The 15,160-nt window shown below is 37.8% G+C and overlaps 1 protein-coding gene across 2 annotated transcripts in view; it reads right to left on the minus strand.

The window, feature by feature from the left end:
- The window catches only part of SEMA3C (semaphorin 3C), a 123,054-nt gene that overhangs the window by 58,880 nt on the left and 49,014 nt on the right, over nt 1–15,160 (minus strand). The window contains exon 1 of one of the 2 annotated variants that reach the window (XM_065667181.1): nt 4,828–4,917. The exons of the other annotated variant lie outside the window; for it this stretch is intronic. The gene's annotated coding sequence lies outside the window, so the exon portion shown is untranslated. Of the gene's footprint in view, nt 1–4,827; nt 4,918–15,160 lie in introns of those variants that run through there. 2 annotated transcript variants of the gene reach the window in all.

Below are 15,160 nucleotides of genomic sequence, written 5' to 3' on the forward strand. Positions count from 1 at the left end.
AAACTATAAGAGATTTTTTCATCTCGGATTTGCTACTTTGAAGAATAAAGGAGGGGAAGATCCACTGAGTGTGGGCAGCTGCCACTTCTGTGCAGAAGGAATGGGCTTTTTAAGCAAAGGTAAACAGACAATGGGAGAAAGTCTCTTACTTTTGTGTGGCAAGATCTATTAAGATGGGTCTGTGGCACATTCATCAACCACACAAGGTTAAGTGCATTTTCACTGAAGCTTTACATCATGAAGAACAGACACTATTCAGTGTTGATTCTTTTTTACTTACACAGATACTGTCATGATGAAATCATACCACGTTCCACAGTAGAAGCCCCACTCCGAAACAAAGAGGAAAAATATGTCAACTTTCTCCAAACTGCAGTTGCACAGCTATCCCGAGTCTTGCCAACTATTCCAGTATTGAGATTCCTTCATTGAGAATTATGCAAGACCACCCACACCCTCCAGGCAGCCAGACTCGCTAGGCTGTAGACACTTACAGACATCATTTTCAGATTACTCTTTCACTTGCCTCACTGTAAACCTGGAATAAGTCTATATAGGTATTTCAATAAAAACATTGAAAAGCTGGCTTCTTATTTTTTAATAAGTAGTGTGCAGTTATAATTTTATTGGTCATCAACTTTATTCCTTTTTATAATTGCAGTTTGTGAGTTTTATTTTAGAAGACATCACAAATACTGCCACTCTACAGAACTTTCCAGAAGTTATCCGATTTTTCAAATACTACCTTACTTATTTCTGCCCATTTTTGACCTGTCCGGGTTTTTAGTCCCAAACCCAGCGCAACATCTTTTGCAAGCATGAAAAGCCATAAAGACAGGCCAGCTAGGTTTAAGGTTACTGCAGCTGAGTTAGCCATGTCGGATGGGAGCCAGTCTCTTCTGTGTCTTGTGTATAAAGAGCTTGTGTATGACAGCCCTGCAGCATGCAAACTGCTCTCCAAGAGTTGTAAGCTGCATACTTTGAAGTCTGCACAGTTAAGCAGAGTTTACCCTTTTGTTTCTTCCCAAAAGACATGGAAAGGATCCTTGCCACATTGCCTAAGACTGCACAAGCTCAAACCATCTCACCCTCTAGCCTTTGCGCACACAGTGGCTCTGCCATTGGCACTCAAGATGGATTTGGTTTCCAGATGCAGGAGTGAGAAGGTTTTGGTCGCCAAGTATGACATTATTTTTGAGATGGAGTAAGAAAAAGTACCGCTCCTGTGGAGAAGTCAGACAAATTTCACATAATTTTACTTCTGGGAGCAGTATATCTTTTCATCATAATCTCTTGTGTTTTCTCTCATACTTCTCTTTCCAGTGGACAAGCAATCACGTCATGGGTGGAATGGCTGTGCTTCCTCCTGCAGTGCTTAGTCTCACAAAGAAATGTTCTAAGTAGCTATCAGAAGAATCACTGCCCAGCTGAAGCCCTGACACCAAAGATCTTTGATCCAAATTTAAAGAAAGTTATGAGAAATGAAAGAAAGTGCATTATTGTAATTGTCTGTCTGAAAACTAAATTAAAACTGAAGCTAGTGCTGCTCTCCAAGTTAGAACTGGGCAACAATATGAGACTTCAGAGTTGTTCTCCCAGTTCATTCATCTTCACCCCATTTGTCACTAGTGGGTTGACTTCTGGGTGTAGAGCGAGGTCTGAGTGGACTTCTCATTAGTTTTGCATCTCGTTCAGGCTGTTATTTTTATGATAAAAAAGCAAACCTTTTTAGGATTAGGTTTGAGTACCTGACTGCTTGCCACAAGTTAATGTGACAGATGATGTCAGCTAGGATGCTTTTGTATACTGGGGAGCAAGGGAGAGTATAAGTAAGGTTGAGTGAAAGAGAGGTTATTTCACTGCTAGAGTTGTCTTTGCAAGTTTACTTTTCACTTCCAGTGTTAAGAGTGTAATCTCTAGGCTTACTGAGGTAGCCTCTAGACAGTGAAGACATAATCTGCCCTTTGCAGAATTGACAGAGGCAGCTGCTCTCCAAATGTGCAGTTTTGAGGTGTTAATACATTTTCATTGATGTATGGACAACTGGACCTCTGAACTCTAATGAAGAACTACCAAATGTTGCAAAATAATCAATACCTTAAATATGAAAGTATGATAGCAGTCTCTTAACTTCTTTTCTGACCAAAAGAGCTCTTCACATCAACTCACATGCAGTCTTTCTTCTTCTCTCCTAGCATACGGTTGCTAAGTTGCCGAATTACTCTTGTTGGCAGAGCTAATAAAAACTCATTGAGAAAACACAGTTCAATCACTGCAATATTTCATTATGGTTTCTTTAATAAAGTAAGAGCCCACTTCACTGTGGCGAGGCAGATGAACTCTTTTCATTATATTCCTTTCTCTCCTTCAAAGAGCAACATCCCCAGAGATTCAGACAATCTCTGTATATCTAGAATTGGCATTACTGCCCTTGCTGTAGTAATCCTTGCCTTATTGATGTTACCAGCTTCAGCTGCAATTTTAGCCATTCCACTTTATCCATAGATTTCCTTAAAACATATTGGCCTTTTCTTTGGCCATCCCTTTTCACCCCTACTCTGTATAAAAAATAACAACTTTGTATATGAAGGCTTGGTTTCAGTTTCATTAATATTATCATCATTTTAATCAAATTAGGATTAGCTATCAGGCATAAAGAGATCCAGCTAAATCCCAGTGTTAGCTTTTATTCATTCTTCAGTAAAATAATGTAAAATTTACTCAGCTATGAGCTGAAGAATGCCTGGAGAGCAGTATTTCATACACAAAAGAATTTAATTAGTAAATTTATTTCAGTGGACTGGTGAATTAACAGGCAGTGCTTTTACACACAGACAATTCTGAATGCAGAGAGATGCTTGTATAAGCATTTTTGCTATGGCAAAAATAAGGAAACAGCTGTGTGGAATGGTGGGTACAGCATACAACTAGGGAAAGTACTGCTTCCTTTTTTATATTGTTTTGTATTGTTTTTTCTTGTTTTCTATCAGTATCAGTATGGCATCAATGGTATGCATATACCTGGTGTCTATACATTCTTGTCTATGTACGAGATATTCATCTCTATATAACAAGCCCAGAAAGTTAGCAAGTTCTGCTTTTCATCTGGGAAGGATAAAAGAAACATTTATTCTCACTCCACTATGTGAGAAAACAAAGCAGCCAGAGGTCAACAAATGACAGCCCCCCTTCAGTGAACCTTCAATGAACCCCTAGTCCAACATGATGCCAGAAGGGCCATTATATTGGAGATAACAAACTTTACCAAAAGAGACAGCCACACTTGATTCCACAGTTCTATCACAACTGTATTTATCCAAATCTCCTCTTGGTATTTCTACTTCTAGAACAGAAATATTAGACTAGTAAAATACTTCTCCACAACATTCTTCATTCCTTTTCCTATATTTCTTTGTTGTTCTGTATGGTTAAATTATCCTGCGTAGCCTAATTTAGGCTCTTTGATTAAATTGATTCTGCATCCAAGAGGCCACCCAGCCTTTTGCATTGCCAGGAAGCAAGCTGATTTCTAAACGTGGGTGTTTGGGATTCCTCCTGAAGCCAAGGAAAGTTTGGTTTGTGAGAAGAGAGAAGGTCAAGCCTATCCTTAAATGTTTTCCTGTTGTTTTTTTCCCTTGAAATACATTTGTCTGGTATATTGAATGAAGTAACTCCCATCAGGGAAACAGCCATGTGGTTTCATCACATTGTACATTAAGGTCTGAGTTTTTTTCTTTTCAAATTACTGTAATATCACAACTTGCTTCCCTGGACACAGGGTTTGGCCCTGTCCCCAAGAGAACTTCAGAGGCTGGACACAACAGCAGCACTGTTTGTGCTGCTGGACATCTAGGATTGTTTTGAATACTTTTAATATGAAATTAATTAAGACTTAGGTTTTTTTTTAAAGTCAACTACAAAACAAAAATATGTCCAAGCATGCGTGCAGTAAAAATGATTTTATTAAGCTTACTTTATTTCTGTATGGATCTAGAAGCTGGAAGTGGATCTGTGACTGATAGGTGTAATTTATGAGATGTGGCTGTCCTTAACACTGGCTCAAAGGGAGCAGGAGTGGTGAGCGCAAGTCCCGCAGGGAGATGTGTTTAGTGCGTAGCATGCTTGCTGTTTTAAACACACAGAATGTTACTGTATTTCACTCTTTTTCACACCATGAAGACTGACACAAAGACTGAATTTAGGACACATTCCAGAGCTGCATGCTACCATCAATCTTCAAGTGATCACCAGCTGGTATTTGGGTGCACAATAAAAGCCGTGTTTAGTGGGCTGAGCACAGCCTGGTGGATTAGAGTCCACTCAAGCCTAAATCCTACTCTGCTGGTATTTTGCTCTTTGACATGTCACATAAACTCTCTTGAGTTATATATGCAAAGTGGAAGTAACAGTTTGCAATTTATTTGACTGGGCTGCTCTGGGGCTGCACTTGGTAATGTACAGAAAAAAAGCCTTTGAAATTAAAATGAAAAGGCTGGAAGAAGTTATTTCAAGTGTGTTTCACATGAAAAAAGAGATTTTTGTTTGTTTATTTGAAGTCCAGAGCCTTCAGACTTAATAAGCTCAGCCAAAACTCTGGTTTGGATTTAAGAGATAACTTTTATGCTTTTCTGTTTAGATTTCATCTGAATGGGAAGACACTTAAATAAATAAACCTTCTGCAGTCACTCACTCTGTGTTTAAATCAGACTTGCCTTATTTATTCAGCAGGATGACCATCTAGTATTTGGCCAAAAGAAGGCAAAAAGTATAAGAATTCCCCCTCTTGCATTTCCACAGATATTAAAAAAAAAATTAGATAAAACCTACTTGTTTATATTCAACTTTCTTATAAAACATCTCGTGATTACTGCATCTAGATAATGGTAGGCTCTAACAGGGGTGAGCTATTGGTTCATTTGAATGTGCTGAACATCTGCAAAGAGAAAAAATAAGGTAACTCATTGCTTCCAGGTAAAAGAAGAGTCAAGAAGAGTATAATGTACTCGGATAATCAATGTACTATATGGACATGTTCAGCATAGAAACAATATGTTCAAGGGAGGAAGGACTAGAATAGCAATCCTAAACTGAAGGTTATTTAGGTTGCTGACAGAGTGGCACACTGCAGGTATAGGAAGAAAGTGGTAGTGGACAGTATGGGATAGAAATCAACCACAGTCAACCACTTAAATCTTCATAGCAAACTACTAATTCTAGCAGAGGAAGATGCAAGTGTCATCATTATGTAACTCTGTGTCCTTGATCCTGAAATAAAATCAAAGTTGTGCTAAGTTTAAAGGCAAAATTCATAGACTGTCCTTTGCGTATGCCTTGTACTCATTTTGGAAGCACATGCAAAGTAACATGGCTATTCATTTAAAGCATAACGTACAAATATGTAGAACAAAGGAGATTTGTTTCATGATCAGAACAGGGAACTGTAAGTCAGAACTCCTGGGCACTTGCTCTCTGACCTTCAGCAAATCTCTCACCCTCTTACATCGTTTAACCATCTGCTATATAACAACACCTACCTGTCTTTCAGAATTACTATCAAGTTCAGCTAATGTATGTTTGCTAAAAAAATATAAAGAAAGGCATTTTTATGTTCCAGGTATTAGTCTAATTTGTGTTCCTGATACCATTTAGGCTTATTGCATAATACATTTAAATTATTCCATTCTACAGGTACACATGCTTTAGTGTTTGTGTTGTATAAAGTAATTCCACTTAATGCACAATCCATTTCAGCTCCTTTAAATAGATAATGTCATGAATTCTATTGTAGTGGAAAGGAAATCTCTACTATGTGGTTGTGATAGAGCAAATAGACACAGTTCTGAATAGCTTTTAAGCAGAATTTGTTTACTAGAGGCATGCAAACTTCACTGAATTTGCCCACAAGGAGGAATGCCAAAGAGTGACCTTTTGAACTCTTAACTTGAATGCAAAATATTTTTAACAGGTTTAAGTCTTTCAGCTAGTGTTTATTTAATAGGGCTTTCACTATTATGCGTGACATATTTTGACTAGTTCCATTTAACAGCTTCACCTTCATAGCATTTCACAGTATACTTCAACTGTTTATCAGTTATGAAAAACTGAAAAGACTTGTAATAACTTTTAACTTTGTTAAATTGATCTCTCATAGATGCTCCTCTTCCTTGTCTCTGCTTACTATTCAGTGCTGAGTTATTGGGTGGTTTACTGGCACTGAAAGTAAAGCTTGGGTCCCCTCCATAAGATATGTATCAACTGTAGAATAAATAATTTCAACTTATTTGTATGCCTTTTTGGTAGCAATCTATTGTAAAGCCTAAGTATTACTCACTGAAGACACTACAATCTAGAGATACTTTATGATTTGTACTGCAGCAGTTATACAATCTTTCTTTCTAAAACTCTTTCTATAAGACTGTAATTAGCCAGAGAATTGCTATATTTTATACAGCCCTGGGTTTTATGATCACTGACCAGTAGTCTGCTGATCTAATTTACCACTGAATTGCTTCAAATGTTCCACTCTCAACACCGATAAAATCAACAGAGAACCAGTGGCGCAAAATACGTTTAAAGCATTAGCAATCAATTCTTATCTCTTCAACCGTTAGAAATGCAGTCTCCAAATTTATCAAATTTACCAGCTGACTGCAAGTAAAATTCCAGCAATTACAGAAATATAAGCTCAGGGTGAGAAATGACGTAGAAGTTCAGATGTTTGGGCTCTACTCCTGGTATTAGTACTGTGCTAGAGTGCAGACAATCACTCTCAGAAATGTGAATCTCAGCTTTGCAATACCTGTCAGACTCTTTCTGGTACAGCAACCATAAGGCAGAACTGAGGAAGAGCACAAGTACCAAACTACTTGCAGGAATATTTCAGGCATTAGCTTTCTGTCATTTTTTTAAGGCTACAACAGGCCATTTGGTGCAGATTGGTAAGGTCTGACCATGAATATCCAGCTCGGCAAAGAATTTAGGGGGAGAAGTGATTTTGCTCTGCATGCCAATAAACCTTAGCAGCCACTTCCTTTGCTAACCTAAGGCAAAGAAAAACACTGTGCAGGGCATGCTTAGTAGTACAGCTTTCATTAAGGGAAATTTCTGAATATGAGCTAGGCTGGATTTTCCTGAATTAATATTCTAAACTTAGGCTCTTAATTCCCACCTAGAGGCCAGTTTAGGTGCATAACCGGTGTATTGAGTATGTGCCTTGCTATTCTTCCTTTCTATACTTCACTTACCCTGCTCTAACTTTGGGCATGTCACAACTACTGTCATCTCTTCTATGGGTAGACTCAGTACAGCAATGTCACTTTATATTCCAGGGTAGGTCTACCAAAAGAATTCACCAATACCTGTTAATTTCATAACAAAAAAAAAAAAACATTTTGGAGTCTGATGAAACATTCTTCTTCTTCTTCTTCTTTTTGGGTCTTCGTCCTGTTTTACATGCACCACATTGAATGATCATGCAGATACAACGTTGGTAAGATCAGATGTCTAATCCCTAAATCTAATGACAGGAAGATAAGTGAGCTGTCCTGGACTTGTCACTGACTGTCAGATGACCCATCCCTTTACCATATCAAATCAATGCACAGTAGTCCAGAAACAGAACAACATAGAAATGATTAATGATTTACAACCTTTAAGACAGAGAACACATGAAATTCACCCACCAGTGTTTCTCACACTGAATGACATGGTCACAAGTCTTACACTGCCAGAAAATACATACTCTTCAGGCTTGAAAGATGACAAAACAATGAGTGTAGTGTATTTTTTAGGGTAGGGTATGAGAAAAGAGAAACCTTAACAGGCAGTGAGTATTCTGAGGAGAACCATTCTGCTGAAGGAGGGAGAAATAAAGTGATTGTTCTCAGGTGTTTTCTGGAATTCTGGAAAGGACAGTGACACAAGAACATAACTCATCCACACTGACAGGATTTTATTTTCTGTCATTAATTTCAACCTTTTTCTGCAGGTTCCAGTATTGTTTTTCTCTAGTGATTAGAACAGAAGACTGGATGTCTAACTCAGACTAAATATTTAACATTTAGATGACAAGAGTAGAAGTAGGTGAACTTTCTCAATATGGTAAAAATACACCTGGTCTCACCTGGTTCCTCAAAGGACAAGTGTAACAGTAAAAAAAAAAAAAAAAAGTCTGAAAAAAGTTAACTACAGGTTTTGGGTTCTTTTCAATGACTGACTTTGAGCCACTGAAATAAAAAATACCTGATTCTTTATAAATATGCTGAACTCAAATGTAATTGCATGAAAACCCTCCAAGCAGGACAAAAAATCACAGAGACAGGAGTGTAATAAATTAACTTGTTGCATTTATCATCTTAGAAAGCAAGCGACACATAAGGAGAGGAAGGAAGGGAAGACAATAACATATCTGCAATTTGAATACATTTACATTAATTTCCTGCTAACAGTGAATGCCATCTAATATCCCCCTGCCCCTCACACACTAAGCCAATGCAAACCAAAGGCCCTAAACACACCATTTATAGAAGCAATCAGAATGTGATTTTTCATAGATGCAAAAAAATAATCACAATAAATGTTTGCAAGTCCACTCAGGCTGCATTTTACCAGTATTTTGCTGCTGTTCACACAGAGCACTGTGCAGATTATACAATTAATACTTTTTTTTTTCTCCATCAGTTCTGCTATCCCTTCTCCACCTCTCTAACACGGCAAATAACTATGCTTTTCACTGTGCATATCAACTGAGATAAGAGGCAGTCCAGGTCCAAATGTGAACTGTAGAATACTTCCAAACATTGGTTAACATTTCTTTTTCAAAATGATAAAATGCAGTTGTTAAAGGACAATTTTTGTGCAGTGCATTGGCCTTCAATTTATTAGCACATTGCAAACATTCTGCTTCAAGTAGCTAACACTAAAAATCTGTTCGGTTATTCAAATATATTTTAAATATCTGACAAGGTTATTTATAACTACTGTATTATTTTAATTAAAATAAGATCTATCAATTACATTAATTAATAGTGGTAGAGTGTGGATGTGTGCCTAACAGTGAATACAGAATGTAATTTGTTTGAACTGTTTTTTATGCTGTAATGATACTGTTACTCAGGAAACATTAGTACTTGGCTATATTTAATTGAACAAAGGAAACTGTGTCAATAGCCTTGGGAAAAACATTTTAATCAGAAATGAGCAAGTATTTAAACAAGCTTGCCTCTATTGAAAAAAAAATAGGAAAGGCATAAAATAACTGCTGACGATTAAGATATGAGGACATAAAAAATGTGCATTACCATTCTGGAATAGACAAAATATTAAAATATTCCCAGAATCTTGTCTCTTTTGCTGTATGTCAAAGTAAAAAGCACTTAATTATTGCGGATGCGGATGTCAGAATACCACACTGTGATAAGGGACATGTTATTTCTAATTCCATTGCATGACACAGGAGACGATGCTCCTAAATCTTTTGTCTCAGTTTGTGAATTCATTAAGTTGACACATATTTGCCTGTGCCTTGACTCTAAAATTACAGTGAGTAGCTGCTGAAAGCCAATGGACCTGGCTTTTAGCTGGCATTACCCAGGCTCTTCTTATAGGAAAAACCTGTATTTCTGATGACAAGGACCTTTTAGATTAATTTAGCTCAGCTACTGGCCCGCTGCATAACAGTGGGTGCATCATTTCTCCTTCTGGCTTTGGTCTGTCTTGTTTATTTAGATTACAAACTCCTCAACATGAGGCCACAGACAGGTTCTGAACCTCTGTGCAGAAGGGCATGGACAGTGTATTTCATAATCTCAGTTTGTTGTAATATCAACGCAATAGTGGCTTAAACAATTTGGGAGCATGTTCATTCAAACACCTGTTACTTTTTTATTAGTTTTTAAACAGTGCTTTTGAATGAAAGATTTTGAACAGTGTCAGAGCAATATTCTTACTAGAAACTTTCCTTCAGGTTGCCTTCTGTCTGCTTCACTCTGTTGGGAGATCCAGGATAAATATGCTATCATTGCTATTGAGTCACTCAACCACATTAACAACTCAAACCAAAGCCAAATCCTCTGTGGCTGTTAGGTTTACATACAATCTAAGCATAATTTTGTGGAGCAAAGAAATACACAGGAAAGTGATATGTGACAATTACCTTTGAATATTAAACAAGGCCTGTCAGTAGAAGGTCAAAACTACTTTGCATTGCATCACAAAGCCACAGGCCCAGCTCAGGACTGCCTTTAAATTACAACAGACATGCAAATGTTATAGGAGGAGGAAAAGCAAAGGCATTCTTCCAAAACCTCTTGTTTCCATCACCCTTTCTGACTCAGTGAATACATAAGCAACTAAGAGGGGTCTCAGGAGGTCTATTTTAAGAACTTCAGGTTATCTAAAGGTAGGGACATGGCTTGCACTAGTCTTTCTTTTCCATTAACAGAGTCAAACCCCAAGATGTGAGTTTGTCCATACACTGATCAGGCAGGCTGTATAAACCTATATAGTCTGCTGTGGGCATCTTGTTTGAAGTACTGAATTTAGGAACCCAGTTTCTAGAAGCTATGTATATTCTCGCTGAGAAACTAAAACCAGAGGGTTAAACAGAGCAGAGGAGTAGCTCAGATTCTCTGAAGCTCCCTCTGAAGGAATTTGCCCTGATTTATTGAGTTGAAACAGAGCCTTGAAGAGGTGAGGTTCTATCTCCAATTAAAAATAATTCCCAGTTTACTTGATCTGGATAAGGGCAAACCTAATGGTGTCAATTCCCTATGAGATCTCAGAACAGCTGGAAAGTATACCTCCTTGTAGAAAAGATCATGGACATTTTTCCAAACACCAGGCCCATAGGTCAGTGGTTATGTATTTTTTCTTGCACATATTTTAGAATACTGCAATGTCATGCATGTCTTTTAGAGGTATCATTAGCAACACAAGAGTAACAACTTGAAACCTTAATTAACAAAACTTTCAACTTCTTTTAAGACCTTCTAAAGAGATGAAACACTTTCAGAGCTGATGTAGTCTCCGCAGATCTTTACCCCTGCACTAACCTCATCTGCAATTAGTGGGAATCGCAAGATTCTACTGAAAAATTAGTGGCTGTATCTTCTATAGGACAAAGCTAAGAGATTGAAATAGAACAGGAACTTCTAAAGAACTCAAACAAGGTGCAAGAAGAAAATAGGGGCAGTTTTTCATCTGCTACAGTTGTAATATGGTCTACTCCAGTAAAATATTAAGCAATTAAGAGTCCACTACGACTTGTCAGGAATGCAAGCTAACAATCTTTAAATGACATGTTGGACCAATTTTTAATTTCAGACTAAAAAAATGTGAAGAAAGACAGTGACGTATCAGGGAAAAGAAAGAAAACAAGCAAGGAAATCACAATATTTGGGTTAGTTATTACAAATGGCAATAGTGATGTCAGTGTTTTAAAATACATGGCAAATACTGAAAGATAGGAAGTTAAATTTTAGCTGGAAGTTGTAAATAAACACTGGGCTGCCACAATTATGCATTGCTATTCCAGCACAGGAAATAATCAACAAGCAATAACAGGGTTATGGAGATAAAGGGGGAAAGAGAGACCAAGAAGAGGAGAAAATGCTGTTCTAGAAATAAGATTGACTGTAAAGCTGAAAATTGGTTTGCACGCTGTTTTCCTCCTGCCTCAATGCAGTCTTGTTTGGATGCATTTAAGAAGAGCCATTTTCAAGAGGCCTTTTCAGTAAAGGAAACAAAGAAGGATGGTGGAAGGATATTTCTCCTACATTTAAGATGTTAATATACCTATCTGATAATTTATTTGTCAGACAGCATTAATATGCTTCAGATTCAAAGCAAAATTGCAACTCTTTATGGAACACAGACATAAAGCAGAACACAAGCATCTGTCAAAAACAGTTGCACCTTTGTAAACAAGTCAAAGATGGGAGATCAGAGACACAAAGAGTGAAAGTGACCTGCGAAAAGTCATCCAAGGCCCTTAACTGGGAAGCAAACATACTGCGAAGGCCCACTTTCATATTCTGTAAGATCAAGCATAGTATTTTGGCCTTTCCTTCCTCTCCTTATGCAAAGGAGAAATGATTTGGGATCGGTCATCCCTGAAGAGGCTGTATGTGGCATAGCCATGATCCCTTCCCATAGCCCAGTGCAAGCTGGCTCCTCTGAAGCTTTTCCAGTGTCCTTGGAGGAACCAGCTACTCTGGCTGCATACTTGCATGGGCAGCAACTAAAGAGCACATGCTTGAGGAGTAAAATGTGGAACCTCCTACTTCAAGCAGACATTAATGGTTTGTGGCTTAACTAAAAATAACAAAGGCTGAAAACAAATCTGAATTTGTTTTTTTTTTTTTCTTTATGGGTTCCAATTTTGCTGTGCAATGACCAAGACATTTCATGAGATTCAGTCCAAAGAGGTTCAAATTTGACTGTCCTGAGAGGATAGGCTGGGTTGTATATCCCCAGAAAGCCTGTCAGAAGGAAGTTGGCTTTTATAAAGCCCACGCTAATAGGTTTCACTCCCAACCTCCTACATTACAGAAAATTGAGCTAAGATATCACTCAGCCCATCTGCTTCTCCTACCTCCTAAGCATGCTTCTGTTGTGTTTTAATGGTATATATTGCACTTGGTTAACAGCTACTAATAATAATGTTTGAGGAACAAGGGAAAGTTTGATGTGGGCAAAAAGAAGTATATTTTATCTTGTAAACTTAGAGGAAAAAAGATGCCCAAACACAGATATTCTAGAAAGAAATGTGTGCAAACTAGCAACCCAGCAACCCAATTTTCAGCACACAGTAGCCTCCAAGTACAACATGCAAAATGGCAAATGCTTGTCACTTACACTGAAGTGACACTGACACTGATAACTCTTTTTGGTTTTCTGACTTTCCTTATTTGACATTTGTTACTCTTGCTACATTTAATATGCTTTGCACTGAATGTATATGAAGCTATTTGTTGTTTCTGCTTCCTATTAGCAAAGGATTTATGTCACTGCATTAGAATGCTATTACAATGAAAAAACTCATCACCACCCTGAAAACAAAAACAAAAAATCAAAAAATGAGGGAGAATGGGAGGAAAAGAAAAAGAAAACCCAGAAGCACAACCAGAGAGAAAGAAGTTCTGCGGTTCCCTAAAAAAAACCCAACAACGTGTATTTTGGCCATGCATGTATATCTTGGAGAGGCAATGTCCCAAATGCAAAATGTAAGGGCTTTGGCCCAAAAAGTAGAAGAATTTTTGAACACTGACATGTCCAATAGCAGAGATGTGCTTCAAAGAAAGTTCAGAGAGGAAGAAGAATGTATGTTTGCCCCTGTGTGCTCAGAAGGAAGCAGCAGGATATGCTTGTCTCCAGTTAACCCTGCCACTCTTTCATGTCATCAAAAGAGGTGTAAATTTTCATTACTCTTATAAATATCACTGCCTTGAGAAATATTACACAAGTCAAAAGTTCAGAGACAAGCAAGTAACAAACAAACAAATACACTTGGCAAAGAAGTGTTCAGAGCAATCTGAATAATGAGATGAATGCCATAATTTTTGCGAAACATTGGTTTACACTGATAGGAATGAGGAGAAGCGTGACTAAATTTAATTCAATGCTATTTCTGCTAAAAGAAATGGGGAGTTGGAGATTTAAGAAAAGAAAGTTACTGATACTGCAAAGATCATAAAGCAATCTTGGAAACTAGCAAATTATTTCTGTCTTATGAGAACAGAATAGAAGAAGATGATTCAATCTCTGTGAAATATAACAATAAAACTTTCTCTATTCCTCCAAAATGAGGCCAGTTACTAAGATTCAAAGAAATTCGGTAATTTCTTCCCTGAAACCTTATTACGAATGTTGATTCCCACTATCCTTCTACAGCTCAACTAGAAGAAGAGCTGAGCTCTCATGGGAAATGTGGTAGCACCTCCAGTTTGTTCAGAAGTGTCTTGTTATTTCCTGAAGTTCAGTTGCTTTTTCAGAGCCTTTCCTCTGACACAAACTGAAGCATGATTTCAGACAAAGAGGTGGTCAATCATCTATGCAGGCTCACACAGGGCTTGGTCCAAGCCCATCAGAGACCTCCCAAGTTTTTGTTCCAGGACACACCAGGCTCCACACGCAGGGTCGTGTGAATGGCTGCATCCCCCACATCAGGGCACTTGTAGAGGGCAGCAGGGCACGCCGGCCAGGGGCTGAAGCCAAGGACTTCTGCAAGGGAACATGCTTTACAGAAAGCGTTCCTGAGCTCTTCCTAGGATGCAATACCCTGGTCTTTCTGCTCAGCAAGTCATTTTCCCACTGCAGGGTAACACATCCTGGCCCGCATCAGTCCAGGAGCAGTAGAAAACTATGACATGGCAGCAACTGATGTGAGGGTGACCACCATATAAATGGTTTTTCTGATAAAACACATATTACCATGTGTAGTAGCAGCAATAGAAAAACTTTGTAGACAAAATAGAAATGCAATACAAAACATTATCTTTAACAGGTCAGGGAGACAGTGTACACTTTGTCAAACATGGTGACCCTAATTCCAGGCAGAAGTAAGTCTGAGAAAGGACTGAATACAGACGGGATGAAATTTGCTTTCCAAACTTATTGTGTTTACCAGCAGCAAACTAAATCTAAACTTTATTGAGGCTTTCCCCATCAGACTGAGCTGTAAAAACAGGCCACACAATAATGAGGGTTTAGATAATGTTTCCCAGCACAAATGTTTCACAGAAGTTTCATTTGTTGTCTAACACTGCACAGGGAAATCATAAATACTAGTTAGAAATATATAGGTCTTTATGGAGTCATAATACATTTGTATCTATTACAACTAGGATTAAGCTGTATACAGCTAGACCTGCAGGGTAAATAATAGCAGGTTTAATTAATTTGTTAGAGCCATATAAAGTATTCAGTTTTCTAAGTACAACAATTCCATTCATCCAGGCTGACTGAATACCAATAATTGCTTAACAGCAAATCTAGCTATGAGACAATGCAAGCATTCAAATAGCAAAAAATTACATGTACCAATTAGTTAATATGGTAAAACTAGTAATGGAAGTGTTCACAGAACAAGAAAAAAAAAAGTGATAGAAAATAGTATACAAAAATAGTAAATAAAATGGATGCATTACTGCACTTCATAAAT

Source organism: Lathamus discolor, chromosome 1 (assembly GCF_037157495.1).
Source record: "Lathamus discolor isolate bLatDis1 chromosome 1, bLatDis1.hap1, whole genome shotgun sequence".
NCBI lineage: Eukaryota > Metazoa > Chordata > Aves > Psittaciformes > Psittacidae > Lathamus > Lathamus discolor.